General features: G+C 48.8%; 1 protein-coding gene across 4 annotated transcripts in view; it reads right to left on the bottom strand.

The window, feature by feature from the left end:
• LOC125958262 (protein O-mannosyl-transferase Tmtc3) overlaps positions 1 to 11,388 on the bottom strand; it is a 128,141-nt gene extending 116,753 nt beyond the window's left edge. Inside the window, exons 1-2 of one of the 4 annotated variants that reach the window (XM_049691502.1) lie at positions 11,258 to 11,388; positions 9,204 to 9,957 (exon numbers count right to left, since the gene is read on the bottom strand). The gene's annotated coding sequence lies outside the window, so the exon portion shown is untranslated. Of the gene's footprint in view, positions 1 to 9,203; positions 9,958 to 11,012; positions 11,204 to 11,257 lie in introns of those variants that run through there. The other 3 variants (XM_049691501.1, XM_049691503.1, XM_049691500.1) reach the window with 3 other exon arrangements.
• Positions 11,389 to 14,118: the final 2,730 nt, after the last annotated feature.

Here is a 14,118-nt window from a genome sequence, read left to right as displayed (position 1 = left end):
AAGTGGTCGCCAGGAAAAGGTGAAAGAACCAAGGATGGGGGAATGGAACCCAACCACGTCGCCTGGCCTGAGCAACAGGGCACAACCGCCGGTATCCCAGGACCCAGCAAAATGTTGAAGTCGCGCAGAAGCAACACCAAAAAAAAACGGGAAAGTCGCGAAATAAACGCACGACATCGAACAGAAAGAGAGAGACTGAACAAAACTGAGAGAGGTGGTGGCCAGTGGGGTGGTAAAGAGACACCCCACCCCTCAGCACACACACACACAAAGAAGGAAACGGTCGTGCGGTATGGTCTGTTTCGCCGCGCACCAAAGCGGTCCCCATGCGACACGTGGTCGGACGAAACACGAATTTGGGACAAAGGCATCGTGCCCCCCCCCCCCTCCCTAAAAAAAACGGACGAAAAAGGAAGTGACACCGGCCGTTCCGTCACGGGTGCTCGCCCGGCGGCACGGCCACGGTGGACTGCATAACGTCACCACACAAATCGAGAAGTCGACTGGAAGCAATTCACCTCTCGTCCAGTGACAGAAAGGGAGGGTAGGGTGGGGGAGTGGCACTCAGGACACGACGTTTTTCCAACGAACGACCAGCGACGAGTCTTGCTCCGGGGCCCGCGTCACCCAGAGGCTAATTCCCTTGTCGGCTGGACCGGGGATCGGAGATCGCTTCGAAAGGGAGACAATTTACAGACAGATCCTGGAGTCCGGAGAGTGGAGTTCCCAGTAAGTCGCCATCAAGAGACAAAGAGAGAGAAAGAGAGGGAAGAAAACGCAAACCACAAAACCAGGAAAGACTGAAGCGAAGGTCCAGAGATGGTACGAACAATGGCCACGCATTGGCCGCCAACGTCGAACCACAGACCGACCTAACCAGAGACAGCAGTCGTCGATGTCCCGTGAGGAGTCTGCGCTGCACCGAAGAACGTATAGCATTGAGCATAACCGGCAATGACATTTGGCCAAGTGTGCGAAGCGATTCTCAACCCTCAACGCAGTCAGGATTTGCTACAGCGAGCGAAAATTGGTTTATGACGATGAACCTTTCCCTCCAGCCCGTTTTCCTTGTCCGAAGACCACTTGAAACGACTTGAGCGCCGGAATCGACGACGCAGAAGGACAGATCCTGCCCCGTACGCGTTCATTTCTTTTTATATCGCCACTAAATTGCACGTGCTCCCACAGCCCATCGCCGGGAGATACAGTGGTGCTAGAGTCTGCTAGAGTGGCCAGTCTGGCGCATCCGCAATACGTCCCCCGGTTGGGGAGTTTTTTTTTTGTGATATTATTTGGCAAACGGCTTTTCCGTTTAATATGACCCTTGGAGTCGCAAGTTGCAGGCGATCGGTTTTTCGGTGGAACATACTTTTAAAATAACATCCTCAGATTGGCGGTGGCCATTTTCTCGGGGGGGAAAGAGGTTGACGGGCGCTATCGCAATCCGAAACAACCGACGACGAGGCGTAATTCACGTCGATATCCGGACGTTGCATTGGCGGTAGCAATAATGAAAGGACAACAGATGGGACCAATAGTAGCGGCACTAAGCTTTCGGGTAGGATTTAGATGAAGAAGCTGCAGACACATCCACACCAGGCACATGCACACATTCGTTGGTTCCTGGTGTACCTCTGTACCTTCTCATCATCACAAAGTGTTGGGCATTCTTTTTTATCGAGTTCATATTTTCGAACACGTGGTACGCACTAAAAAAATCCTTCCCAGTGCGATGGAATGAGGCAGTAGCGTCCCGATGTGCCCATTAGTGAGACAGAATGTAGTTTCTTTAGACAACATTTAGTAAGACTTTGGCTCACTTTTAGGTATCTAATAACAGTCGCAAAAATGTAAAACACTTTAGTTTCCTTAGGATATTCTGCAATCCTTTCTTCAATTGAAACAAGTAGCTCCAGAAAGATGTAGACAATCTGTGGGATGGTCTGACGAATCAAATCCCTTCAAGCACATAATACTAAGCAACTGGGACTGCGACCTCGAAAGGTACGACGATCACAGTGCTGTATTCGTAGCGCGAGACTCGAGACATTATGAATAATCCCTCGGTATAATGCACTTCGCCTACTAGACGGCTAACGAAAACTTCCATGGAAACCGTCGATCCAAGCAGCGTGTGCAGCGCGCACACAACTCCGGATCGACATCATCCTCGGCACACAACGTTGACACGGATGAGACTAAGGCTTAAAGCTACCGAAACCGGGCATTCGGGCCGGCACTCTGCAAGTTTGAGGCTCAAGGCCTCAAAGAGAAACAGACAACGAGCGCTCCAGAGCGACCTGGCAGAGATACTTCCCCCTTTCCGTATCATCATAAACACATAACCACACCAGCACACACACAGACACACTTACACGGTGTGTCAGGGATCTGGAATTAATTTCCTCGCACATCGTTGCGCGGACTTTGCGACTTATTAACCGAATCCCGGAAAACCCATCCCACGGGTGTGCGCCGTACGCGTGCGAGTTGCGAGAAAAGTTCCCTTCACTAGGTCAACGGAAGTGCCCTGGACCGGAACGGTGATTCGCTGTTGCCGTCGCCGCCATCGTCGTCGTCGTCGTTGTCGTCGACGTCACGTCAACAGTGGCAGACCAAACCTGACTCTCCCGGGGCACGGGCTGTAACGCTGGGAAAACGCCAAACACACAGAGAAGAGACCATTCTGCGGCACGAATTGGAGCCAAAGAAGCGTGAGCATCATGAGCCAGCCTCATTAGTTTATGTGTGTGTGTGTGTGTGTGCTCAAGGTGGATCCTTTCGTGTGCTCGACCACGAACCATTCCTTGCGGTAATGGTTGCCACAAGGTAGCAAAGGAAGGAGGAAGAAGAAGCAGGAAAAGTTATTCCTTTGGGCCGTACGACGACGACGACGACGACGAGGGTCTTCATTTCTCTTCAGTGGCCCCCCCTGAGGGGATGCTGAAGGTTGTGCTGAAGCAAAAGTTTTACTCCACCAACAACACCAACGCGTACGCGCGAGAGTGCGTGAGACGCTTCTTCGATTTTTGTCCCGTCCCCCGGGGGATGGCCACACGGTCGTCGTCGTCGTCGTCGTCGCTGGAGTTGTGAAGGTCGGTCGTCGAGTTGGAGCTAAAAATCGATAGCAAGGTGCTGGTGCTGGTGCCCGTCCTTGCATCATTCGGCATTAATTCGAGGGAAATTCCTAGAAGTAATAATCATTCATGGGCGTATGCGGTGGTGGTGGTGGGATCGCTCGCACACCCTGGGACTCGTTATGATACCCATAAATGGGAGGGAAGCGTTCCCATCGTCATCATCATCATCATCATCATGCAAACCCCTCGATAACACATGCGAGCTTTTGATGTCTGGTGCCCGGGCATGGTAGTAGCAGCTAACATCGTTCGCCGAATGGGGAAACTTTATAAAATGTTGAACATATTATGCTGCAATTCGCATTTCCAAGGACCTCACTCTTCCCTCTTTCGATATAGAATACTCACACGAAGGCTCGGTTTACCTGCACCAACCACCAGCCACCACCACCAGCAGCACGTTAATATATCATTCTTCAGACCGCAACGGAACCGCGCCCTCGGATGCGAATGCCTTACGGATAATAAATCGAAACTGATGAGGGGTGGGAGGCCCATCCTGGCCAGTGAGCGAGCGAATGCGCCGTGATTATGCTGTTAGTAATATCACTAATGGACTCATCGCAAAATTCGGTCCAGTCAAATGGTCGTTAAACAAAATGCAATCAGGACCCCTCCGTCCGGTGGTCCGGGGGCCATGATTGATCGAACCCTGGCACGGGCCACCGGGGGGCTTCGAAGCCAATTCGTTTGATTAATGCACATTCGTGACTTCCGTGAAAGAGAAAGAGAAAGAGAGGGTTCAATTCTTGGTCTTTTGTTGAGTTTTAAAAATGTTGAACCTCGGTTTTCGATCTCGATTGAAACATTGAATCAAGCTCGCGAATCGAAGCACATCGAGGCCGGTGGATCGGCAATATTATGCTTTAGTTAGCATAATTTCAATGTTTACGAAATTTAATTAAGAGCCTTTAAGCCTCATCTACACTGCACTTTAAGTGGCAACCCATCGTATCCTTAAAGCCCTTCGTGGGAACCTTAAATCATAACGCCCTTCCCCCGACCCGGGTATGTTTTATGACAAAACACATTTGAACATTTCATTGCATTATCAGTCCGACACCTTGAACACTCCAGCCACTGTACCAGACCAGTCAGTGCCACCAGTCAGTAGCAGTGTTGTGGCGGATGTGGCCACCAAAAGGCACGGGGGCTAAGGATGGTCTGGTACGCCCAAACCCATCCGATGGCTGCATTGTTATTTTTCAGTTACACGAAAGTTATATTAAATTTTCGCACCACCAACACCACCATCAGCACCACCAGCGTCACCTCCCTGTCTAAATTTTCAAACAACCTGCCAGCGGCGGCCTTCCGTGGTCGCTATTCCGCCATGCCTTGCCAAAATGCCATCCTGCCTGGCCTGGTTGGCCGCTTTTGGCCTCCAGAAGACGAACGATCCGAAAGTCAACTTTTGCTCGTGATATTCCCTACCATTGTTGCCTTTCCTGTCGCACTCTTCGGTACCACCCAGACCTCCCCTACCACACCAGGCGCCACGCCACGGGGACGTTCGCCTCGCAAACATCTCGCACCATCGTTCGGTCGTGGGTTTTTCATTCGGAAAAACTCGGCCGCTCGAGCTGCTCTCCGCGGCCAGCTGTAACAACTGCCGCGGGCCAAACGAGGGGTTTACGTTTGACTTCGCTCGGATACTCGGAAACTTGGAATCGACGGAGCAAACCCGCCGCCGCGGGTCGGGTATTATTAGGTTGGGCGAAAAGTTGTGTTGTTCCTCAAAAATCAAAATGATCCTGTATAGGCTCCACCACCCTCCTCCGCGTCGTTACGATACAATTCGATTACGGGCCGCAGCCGTAGAACTATACCGCGACCAAAAAAGTGACCAAAAAAGCGCTGGAGTTTATTAAGAAGTTTGTGTACTGGACGAAGAAGGACCGGAATGATGATGGAATTGCTCGTGGCCTTTTTTGTGGGTGGGAAAGTTTGTTAGATTCAACGTCGAACGAAGAAAATGAGCTTCACGGTAATGTAGTTTGCGGGATCCGGCCAGTTTATTGCAGCAGCACGAGGTAGCATTTCGCGACGTCGCGACGCGATATGTATGAAAAATCGGAAAAATGATCCATACTTTCTCTTATAATGTTGCTTTATTTATCATAAAGCTTCGATTATGATTTCCACCACGCACATGCGACATTACAACAATTTTTAATGCTCATTATAATACTGATAACTAGTTCTGTGACAAGTGTTTCTACTTTTCTCATGATGTGCATACTGTTTTGTGCAAAAAGATGGATAAAGAGCTCCGATGCATTCAGAATATTGAAACTGTTTTGTACAAAGGGATGATTATTGCTGGCAAAAACATTTCCCAAGGGATTGTGTACGTATAAACGAAGCAGAGGAGTGCTTTGTGTGTCTTAGCAATTAATCAACAGACGAAAATGCTGAGAAAGTAAATGATCACACTGGACCATTGTCGAATTGCGAATAGTGAAGAGATAGCCACTTCATTCAGCAGCTCATAGGTTCGAACAATACACACGTGTACAGGTTTTTGGTCAGAACGAACCACACGGTGTAGATATTGTAACCCGAGGTATCGGTATGTGCCAGTAATGGTACTCTAGGGCTTTATCCAGGAGATAAAGAATTGCATCCAGCATCCAAAGACATAAACTAGGACACAGGAATCGACTTTTGAAGTCCTTCCCAATACACAATCCTAACAACTTTACAAACAGACCACACATTTATATTCAGGCTCTTCTTTACACGAGATTGTTTTCGATCTTGAAATATTTGGAATATCATCAAAAGACTTTCGACTTAAACGATTGTCTGCATCCCATTTGATGGAGTTGCCAGTCCTTATGTTTAGGTCCTAATGTTATTCAATCCCTCAACTTTCTTTCTTAAGACATAGAGTATCAATTATGATGCTATATCTCTTTAAATGCTCCTCAAAAATCATTCTACCTTGCAGCTACTCGGTCACTAATCGATGGAATTCCCTTCCCTTTCTAAGGTAGTAAGCGGAAACCGAATCTTTTGGCATGTCAACCTGGAGGTACCGTACAGTGAGTTTGTTCGTCTCGCGAACGGACGGAAAGCAAAATTTCTTGCGAGCGCGAGCGACGATAAACCCCTTTTCTGCGTATTTACCATCCCGTCTTTGAAGTCTGAAGACTCGGGTGAAGCCCCCCGCGGTACATGAAAAGAACCAGGCAGGTGGAGCATTTTCCTTTCATCTTTTCAACATCGTGTGACCGTAAAGCAACAGCCACACACAGTAGTGTAGCTCCACAGCAGTCGACAGTCCCTGGCATAATGCTTACTAGTCGCAAGAACCGAAAGGAACCACGCGCCAATGGAGTGCTCGGTTAAAGCGGCTCTCTCCCTCCGCCCAAAAAGCCACGAGCAGCGCCGTGTCTTGAAGGTTTTGGCGCTTGGTCTAGGTAAATAAAATCCACGATTCGACCACCGGCAATCCGGAAGGTGGCGAAGACAAATTCAAATTTCCCTCCCCCCCGCTCCGTCTCTCGCGTTTTATTCCATTGAAGGTGGTTCCTTGGAGGGTGGGGCATTGAAAACATTCGGGGCATGAAATCGCTCGCTGAAAGCAACAACATAAAGAAGCAGCTCCACGGTGGCTCTCGTTCGGTTTTCCCTTTTGCGGGGAAGGATATCGCGCACGCCAGGAGGTGGTACCGGGGAGGATGGAGGTGAAGCGAATACGAAGTAACCGAATTACTCCACCAACTTGTCTAACCAGTTTACGGCTTCTGCATACCGGGCGCGTGTTAATGCTAGTGCTCGGAGTGCGACCGAACCGACCGGTACGAAATGGTCCATGGAACTATTTTAATGTTTTCGCTGCACCTTGTAGCTCTTCTGCGTCCGTTTGGTAAAGGGCAGGGGGGGGGGGGGGTCCTGCTGGCAGAGGCGTAGCATAAAATGTTAAATAAATGTACCGACCCGCTTTCCCCGGGACCTCCCAACGAAACAAGGGTGCAGACTTGGCGATTGAGCGTAAAGCGGCATCCCCTTTGCAGTGGCTTAGCGCGAAAAAGCGTCAGCGTTTATATTGCTAGCCATGAATTTGCCATTTCGTGGCGTCGATGAGCCACCAAGAGCGCGGGCTGTGTAATGTTGGGTTCAATTTCTCATCTTCTCACCACCACCACCACGATGACGATGGTTGGTTTTGACATTCGCGCGCGCCTCACGCTTCATGGCCATGGCGATGTAGCGGCGTTTAACCATTTTTAAGTGAAAAAGTATGCTCCTGAGAAGCCATCATAGCATGCTGCTGCTGCTGCTGCTGCTGTTGCGTTGCTACGCTACGGTGCTACCGCATTGTCGGCTGTCAGATAAAGAATACGGTCGTCGTACTCGTACACCATCATTGCATCAATCCGTGTTGTAAGCAGCAATATCGAGCGAAAGCTGCCAGCAACGGGAAAACATTTTTCGCCCGCGCGTGTTTCACTTAAAAAGATTAAATTAACCTCCCTCTTCTGCTGCTGCCAGCACCACGCCCATCGGACGCAGACATTCCGGTTTCATCATTTATGCTGCTGCTGCTGCTTTTCCGGGCCCCGGGCCATTGGTCAGTCTCACTCTGTTGGCGCTCTTCTCTTGGCTGCGTGATTGCAATGGAAATGCGTAATTTCTTCATTTCAACCACCACCACCACCACAGGATGAGTCCAAGGGGTAGGAGGTAGATGGTGCCACAAATCGAATTCACAAACTGACCAGCCAGTCAGCCGCTGTGCGTCCTTCTTCCTAAAGGCCTAATGGTCTCGATAAATCCTATCTAATTAAGACATCGCACGGGGATGCGTACACCACTCCGCGCGCGCGTGTGTGTGTTGGTGAAATATTTATTACAGTAATAAGTCCTATCGGCCCTCGTAAATCGTGCCCCTGTCCTGTCCTGTCCTGTCCTGTCCGATTCTGGTGGCGCATCCGCCAGAAAGAGGGCAAAGAGAGCAAGGGTGCGGTGTGCAAATGAATTCGATTAATTATTCCATCGACATCAACACCGACGACAACTCTCGAATACACGTGGAACCGAACCGTGGACCGTGATTGGATTCGGCCGATCATGGCTCAAAAGCACGGCCCCGCAGGGGGATCCGTGGCCAGCGAAACTGCTAACTCACTCAACGGTACCATTTTCACCTTCGGAATGGACCACACCTTTCATCGGAACGGGCGCCTGCCTCGGGGGAATGGTCCCTTTGCTGCCTGAGTCCCTTTTATTGTCTTTTTTCTGCCACCCCCTGGGCGAGGTTTGACCATCGTCCCAGCTGACGCCGAAACCGCCGAACGCTAGCCAGCATTTCGTCAAATTCCCCGGAAAAAGGACACCAGAAAAAGGACGCAAGTGGTGGAGGTGAAGCAATGGGCGAAGGAAACCTTGACCGCTGTCCGCTGTGCCATATGGTGCGACGATTGAGCCGACTGTCAATCTCTCACCCACCCAAGGGGTGGGTGGAAAAATGCGAGATAAATCGTTCCGCAAGAAGGAAGCAGCCGCGAATGGTGATGGTGGTGGTGGTGGTTGTGTGCCGAAAGCATTAGCAATTCAATTTCTACCTTACTCTCCAGCACACGCACGTGCACACATACACCACGGAGCGAACACCAAAAACCACAGACACACACACAGATACACGCCCGGCCACTGGAATGTTGAGAGATGAGTTAGAGATGCTGGTTACTCCTCGAACTGTCGACGGTGCCAAACGGTGACACTGGCCTACTGTGTGAGTGAGTGAGTGAGTGAGTGAGCAGCAAACAATCGAACGAACGAACGAACGAACCGACGACGCCTACTAGCGACTGTGACTGCGGTGCACTCCGAAAACAAGGACCAATTGCAAAATTCATGAAATTGGCAACACTTGCGGCTAGGCGCTTCCTTTTCCCTGCTTGTGCTACACCCTAGAGGGAGACCTAGTGACCTCGGATCGGTTTACGACGGTACCCGTCGAGTGCCTGGCAAAAGGACGCTGGGCGAATGGGCGATAAATTGGCACGTTGGATGCTGTTGCAGACGACTACTACTACTACTACTACTACTTACAGGTCACTACGGCGCCGCTCTCGGGCTTATGGCTCTCGCATACGAAGTTTCGCGCACATACACACGCACACTCGTACGGACACAGTAACACAAATGCGAGCACACACACCCGAGGAGGAGTGTACTTGCTCTCCCTCTCTCTCTCTCTGCTCTTCGCTCCTTTACCGATTGTTGTAACTGCTTAAAGGGCAAAAAACAGGAACGCGATTTCGGAAGAAAATCACTTGCTTCCCACTTGCTGGTGGGGCTACTTTTATTAGCATAAACTCTAGACACTAGCACGCGCACATACACACACACACATACACGCACTAGTGGTGCTAAATAACGAAACAAAACACTAGATTTCAACAATTTGACACCCCCCCGTTGCCCTCTCGGAGTGCGCGCGATCCGAGGGGATTTCCTGCTTTCCAACAACTATGCTAGCTGCTAGTAAACACTGCACACACGCACACACAACACACATACACAAGCACAAGCACACTAACTGACTGACCGACTGACTGACTGGCTGGGGTTTGGTGCACACACACACGCGCACCTCAAGCACACACACAGACACAGCAAACGAGGTAAACACTAGTACTAGAGCACAAGGGGGTTTTCCTAGTAAGCACCGTCGAGGAGGATTTTCTTCGGCGAGGCAAAAGGTACTAAACAGCGGGGAGTAAACACCTTCTTTTTCTTTTGTTTTGTTTTATTTTTTCAAACTAAAACCGCAACACGCTGCTGGTATATTGTCCTCTGTGCGCTATGGAAGAAAAAAAACCAAATCTATGCTTTAGAGAGGACAATCATTGCTAGCGGAATGCGAATCATCCATCCACGGGCCCAAGAAAAGCTGCATTTTCCACGAAACATACGGGTGACGTCACGTTGCGTGGGTGCGTGACAATTTTCCAGCTTTTCCAATCCCGGATGAGACACTTTAAGAGCGACGCGACACGGTGAGCACGGCGGCCGAGACTGCGGCAACCGTGCGTTTATGCTTCATGCTTGAACGCTTGCTATGCTCTTGGGCCCCGGGTCGAGAGATGAAGGGAAAAATGTCAATACCATCGAGAGCATCGACCTGGTGCAATTATGATCAGCGAAGCAGCAACAACAACACGATAAATAATACGTTTAAGAAAAGGTTAATGAACGAATTCCCTGTTTTTGCAATAGTCACTATGGGATGCTGCAGCAATCTGTTTTCTTCCTGCTCGTTTAAGGTGTGTTCTTGATGCTTTCGGAGAAGATTACACTGCACAGCAGCCGGATTTTACCGTTTCCAGGTCGAACCATCGCCGAGATTGCCTTTTCATAACTTTATCGGTCCCCTAATGTACCCTCACATCACCCAAGTTTTACGTTTATCATTGTAACAACATAAAATTTTTGGCAAACATTAACATAAGCGAAACGAAAACATACGGATGTCTCGCTCTAAACAAAACTTGTTTTGACATTTCCTGCACGGCACTCCCTGCACGGTCGAACCACTTGTTCGGAACCAGTTCCGTGGTCTTTTCGTCAATCGAAAATAGACGATTCCGGCTCGAAAGTCTGGTGTCCACTGCTGGCACTGATTGGGCACGTCCCGGCAATTGCTGGCCACCTCGAAAGTCGATCGAAACCCTCCCACACACCCCCCGGCACTAATTAGCAGCCAGCCGCGGCAGCAAGTTTCCAGTTTTTGCACTTTCCGTTCCCGGGCACACACACGCGAGAGGTGTCTTTGCGGCGTACCACACCACCCACCGACTAGCACAATTCGATTACGACACTTGCCCCGGGTGATGATGGAGAACGGAATTTAATTACCACCGACGTTCACCAGATGGTCCACCGGAGCACAAGCGACGGCCGAGAGAATGGAGAATTTTCTTATTTTCAAACCTCCGTGCGCCTCCGTATTTGTTGGTCTGTCGTCCTCCGTCTCGTTCGTTCAAGGTGATTTTATGTAGCGCTGTCATGCTGCTTTTATGCTGCCTTGACCAGCCTTTCACGCACACACTCTCGCATGCGATTGTGACGCTATCCGCAATGGAACATTCGATAAAACGCACCTCGCCATGGATGTCACGCGACACACTTGCTTGCAACGGATTCGGGGACTAATGGACGCGCGTTGGCTTTAAAGTGCAAACCGCGGACTGTACCCGCGGTGCGATTCCGTGGCAGGATTCGAACGATAGGCACACGCTGGACACGCTTCCGTTCGCGAATAAAGTAACCGAAAGACTGCGGTGCTCGATATCACATGACCGATGTTTTTGTTTCCGAAGCTCCAGGGCAGGATTCGTGAAGGTCCTTTCGTGTCGGGGAGCATGCGCATCAACGGGCGGACCCGAGCATTATGCTGTCAGTTACCGGCGGGCACGGTTACAACAAGGACAGCTGTTGCATGCTCAGCGGTGAATTCAATGGAAGATTTTACGAGATAAGGTCGTTACATTGAGGTAGCGGCTAAAGTATGTTTTGGGAGAAAATTTAGGCAAACAATTCATTACCTAAAAATGTATTACCAAAGATTAAAAAAGATGATTTAAGAAAACAAATAATCCCTTACATGCAGGTAATTTCTTAAATGTGATGTGCTTCTTCGGTTGCATATCACAATAATCAACGCGCAAATTAAAGATTTTGCTCTAACTATTCCAAACCATTTCCAGTAAAATTTTCTTTCATTAGTGGAACTATGGTTCATTTGCGACAAAAAAGGCTGTTTTTTATTTTTTCATACAAACCATCATAACATTTTTAATTGAAATTGTTGTTTTTAAATACATGTTATAAAGAATATTAGGCTGTAATTTAAGAAAAATAATATGATAGAATATCGACATAGTATTAGTTCCGGAGAAGAATGTTTGAATGAATGCTCGGATTGCTCTCGATTATCTGAGATATACAGATCAATATTATTTCGATAGATTATGCATCGTAAAGTATCGCCGTTGATTAAAATTGTTTTTAATCCATTTTTACACTTTTGGTAACATTTTGAAGTGGTAAAAGTTGGGGTTTGTAGGAAATTTATTTTAACTAATTCACGTAATTAATTAAAAAAATATCCACAACTTTTACAAAAACTCGATGGGTAACTAATCGTTGAAGTGCAGATTAACTACTCAATTGTTCCAAGAAATCTGAGCACCAGTTTTGATGCTACGATAGAGACCGACTTTGAAACCGTGAGCTTTTGGGCAGACCGTTTCAATGTTATTAGAAACATTGTTCGATTTATGACACCCGGTAAATGCTGTATCTTTGCTAATATTCCTTTGATTAATTAAAAGAAAATTACACAATATTCTTAACAGGTTTACAGCTAGCCGTAACCACTACAAACGCCAAAAACTATAAACATAAATGCGTTCCAACCACCGATTCCCAACAGCAAACTCGCTCTCGCTCTCTCTCTCTCTCCTTCTCGTTGTGCGATATTTGTTCTTGTAAACTGACAGCATTTTCCCCTCCACGAAGAGGTCACCGGTCGAGCCGATCCGATATATCCATGAATCGGGTGCTTATGCACCCGATCCGAATACCCGAACGAACGGTGGTCAATCCCCTTTTTCGGTGATGTCTCGTGCCTCAAATTGCATCAACCGAACCCATGCGCCGCACCGGAGGGTGCAGGCACCTCAAACAGTCCCGTACATCCCCCTCGCGTCATCCAGCGTCCTTTTGACCGACAGACCGACCGAAAGTCAGACGACCTGCAGCAGCAAATGGGAATCAGCAATCGGCAATCTCGCATTATTAAAAAGTGAAAACCATTGTCAGCAGCAGGTCCCGGTTCCAGACGGAAGATCGATGACCCTCTAGGGGAGGAATATATCCGGCCGGCCAGGAGGGAGAAAATGGCCCTTACCCTTCGGATTACTAGATTGTTCTATGCGAGCACGCGTACCCTAACCTGCTGGCCAGCAGGTTTCATGCGTTGCAGAGGGACAATAAATGAAAATTGAACTCCCGAGATATAGGGTGCACCGAGGGTGCGAGGGTTAACAGAAGGGATGACTTCTTTATCGGCAATCCAAGGGGGATGACGAGTATATTCTCGATAGCACTGGTCGCTGACATTGAGAACGGAATGAAGTCAATAAACTCGTTGATATACGGAACTGATGAAGTAAGATGTTCCCATCAAATAATTTTCCAAGTAAACCAACAAAAGGACACATACACACAGTAATCCCTCGAGTGCTTCTCCCTTCAATCGTTCTCGCTCTCTAACAAGCATCAGGTGCAATGACGTTTGGGGAGGATTTAGTTTTTCCAAAGAAATTTCCATTCCGGAACGTCCACCGTGTGGTACTCTTTCCTATCAATCATCAATGGATCAGTTCAATTGATCAATCGGGTCTGCATCAAGCACGTACACCGACTACATACCAACGGAATACCATCCACGGAAAACAGACACTCACACCAGCGACGGTGGAGCAATTAAACGCTCTGGCACCAGCTTCGAACCAGAAATCTCCAAAAATAGAACTTTCGGCCACTCCAATCGATTCATCATCCGGATCGGATTGAACCCAGAGCATGGGGCGAGCACACGTCCTACCTCATCCTCCTCACCATTTTCCTAATGCCGCCCATAAATCATCGGTCGCCAAAAACTTTGGTCGGTTGGGCAAAAATTTTCAAAACCCCCAAAAGCGGTGCGCTCCTGACATAAACGTGTGCCTCCGATGAAACGGGAGCCCGGGTCCCGTTACTTGGCAAGCCAAGGGGCACCACCCCCCCAGCCTGGGAGCCTGCGAAGTGCGAAGTGATCCGGCCAGGATGGCCAGGAAAAAAGGATTGTGAAAACATAATCAAACCACATAAATTTATCAACCTCGAATGCTAATACCTTTCCGGCGGTGGCCAAAGCGAACACACATACGAGTAGAGGAGGTGGCCGAAAAAGGAA

This window comes from Anopheles darlingi, chromosome 3, assembly GCF_943734745.1.
Source record: "Anopheles darlingi chromosome 3, idAnoDarlMG_H_01, whole genome shotgun sequence".
NCBI lineage: Eukaryota > Metazoa > Arthropoda > Insecta > Diptera > Culicidae > Anopheles > Anopheles darlingi.
The sequence above is the reverse complement of the archived record's forward strand: the minus strand, read 5'-3'. Positions and strand labels throughout refer to the sequence as shown.